The sequence below is a fragment of the Peromyscus eremicus genome, chromosome 1 (assembly GCF_949786415.1).
Source record: "Peromyscus eremicus chromosome 1, PerEre_H2_v1, whole genome shotgun sequence".
NCBI classification, from domain to species: Eukaryota; Metazoa; Chordata; class Mammalia; order Rodentia; family Cricetidae; genus Peromyscus; species Peromyscus eremicus.
The window spans coordinates 109,528,708-109,530,942 of NC_081416.1; the positions used below are offsets into that span (position 1 = coordinate 109,528,708).

The 2,235-nt window shown below is 48.2% G+C and overlaps 1 pseudogene; it reads left to right on the forward strand.

The window, feature by feature from the left end:
- The first annotated feature begins 407 nt into the window (after nt 1–407).
- On the forward strand, nt 408–1,318 carry LOC131914541 (protein farnesyltransferase subunit beta-like; annotated as a pseudogene).
- The last annotated feature ends 917 nt before the right edge of the window (nt 1,319–2,235 follow it).

Genomic DNA, 2,235 nt, shown 5'->3' on the forward strand with positions numbered 1-2,235 from the left:
GCTCAGATTATACCAAATGGCTTTAGCAAGCCCCTTATTCGGGTTATTTTAAACTCACTCTGTTCACCTGTGAAGTCTTACAAACTTCAGTTTCCCTGTTTGTCATGTGAACCAGGCTGGCTATTAAGAAAGCACAAAACTTCTTTTAGCGGGAGAAATCAGTTCAAGAGAGCTTTTTTCAGCATGGTAAATATAGTTAAGAGCAATGTGTTGTATTCTTGAAGACAGATTTTAAGTGTTCTCACCACAAACAACAATTTCAGAAGTGCTGACCATGATAAAGGTATTTAGCTATACTTTTAAAAAACTAATGTAACACTCAGCTATTGTTCCAGTGCCGTGAGTGCCACCATGCTCCCACAATGCCCCCACCATGATGATAATGGACTAACCCTCTGAAACTTGTGTGTCAGTCCCTGGAACTGCGTCAAAGTCCAGAAAGTGGCTTTGAAGGCCTTGGGCAGTACCCAGACCTTGCACCTACAGACGCCCTCAGTCAAATGGCATGCATCATTGGTACACAGGAGGCCTACAACATCATTAACAGAGACGCTTCTTCAGTATTTGTACTCCCAGAGCAGCCTGATGACTCTTTTCTCATGCACACTGGAAGTCAGGTGGATGTGAGAAGCACATACTGTGCCACCTCGGTGGTCTCTCTGACCAATATCATCACTCCATACCTTTCAGAATGTATAGCAAGGTGCTAGAACTGGGAAGGAGCCAGCAGGGAGCCAGTGGAGAAGCCCATGGTGGCTACACCTTCTGTGGTTTGCTGTGCTGGTAATTCTCAAGAAAAGAATGCTCTTCGAACCTGATGAGCTTGTTACAATGGGTGACAAGAGGACAGACGCAATTTGAAGGGGGCTTTCAGGGCCACTGCAACAAGCTGGTGGACGGCTGCTACTCCCTCTAGCAGACAGGGCTCCTGCCCCTGCTGCCCCAAGTGCTGCATGCTCAAGGTGATCCTGTCCTCAGCATGAGTCACTGTATGTTCCCTCAGCAGGCCCTGTAGTTGTACATCCTGATGTGCCACCAGTACCCAGCTGGGAGTCTGCTGGACAAACCTGGCAAGTCACTTGACTCCTACCATACTTGTTACTGCCTGAGCATCTTATCCACCACCACCATTTCGGCAAAATGGAACCATGCTGCACGATGTGGTCTGGATGTGCTTGAAAGTACTCTGCAGCCCGCTCGCCCTCTGTCCGATGGGCCCAACTAGGTGATCCAGGCCACCGCACAGTTTCTGCAGAAACCAACCCCAGGCTTCGAGGAGTGTGAAGATGAGGTGACCTCAGATCCTGACATCAACTAGAGGGCCCCATGGCTCTGCTCACCCAACCTCCCCTATCACACAAGGTTTCTCCATTTGTCAAACCAAACAAAGCCATCAGCTCCGGGTTTTGAATACACGGCAGCATGATTTTTAAAATTATTTTCATACCTATCAAACCAAAACTCTGTGAACCTGAGCAGTGGGATTGGAGAGCAGTGCATGCTGGGAAGAAGCAACCTTTCTGAGTACCCAGCAGCCTGGCCCACCATACTGAAATAGGTATCAGTGCATGCTGGGAAGAAGCAACCTTTCCGGGTACCCAGCAGCCTGGCCCACCATACTGAAATAGGTATCTGTGAGTATGGCAGCACCCCAGCCCCTGCTGTGATTCCTGCCTACACACCACCATTTATTCAGTCACCAAATGGGCACCCTCTCAGGGGTAGAAATGTCAGCTCTGTACCAGGGTGGGGCTGTGGGTCCCGCCAGCATGAGCTGCATGGAAAAGAGTACTAGACTACAGAAGGGCATGCTTGGGGTCATCTGCTTTTCCCCAGTCAGCTGCAAAGGACAGCCACTGGGATGGAGGAGAGGGAGAGAGGTCTTACTCCCCTCACATGCGAGAAGTGAGCCACACATTTCTCCAAAGTCTGTGTCTGGTGCAAGCAAAACTTGTTTTGTCCTAGGTATGATGACTGCAATCCAGATAACCAATCCTGAGTGGAAAATCAACCTCCAAGTCAGCTCTGGGCCAGAGGAAGCAGCTTCTCCCAGTGCTCAACCCCTGCCTCTCCCAATCTATACCAGGAGAGGGCCCCCTGCTCCTCCTCGAAGGGAAAATGTGGTCGATATGTAAAATAAATGAAAAAATGTTATTTAAATAAAATAAATTTTAAAAAAACCACAAAACCGAAAACAATAAAAAACCAAAATGTCTCAGTGTTTGCTAATAAAAA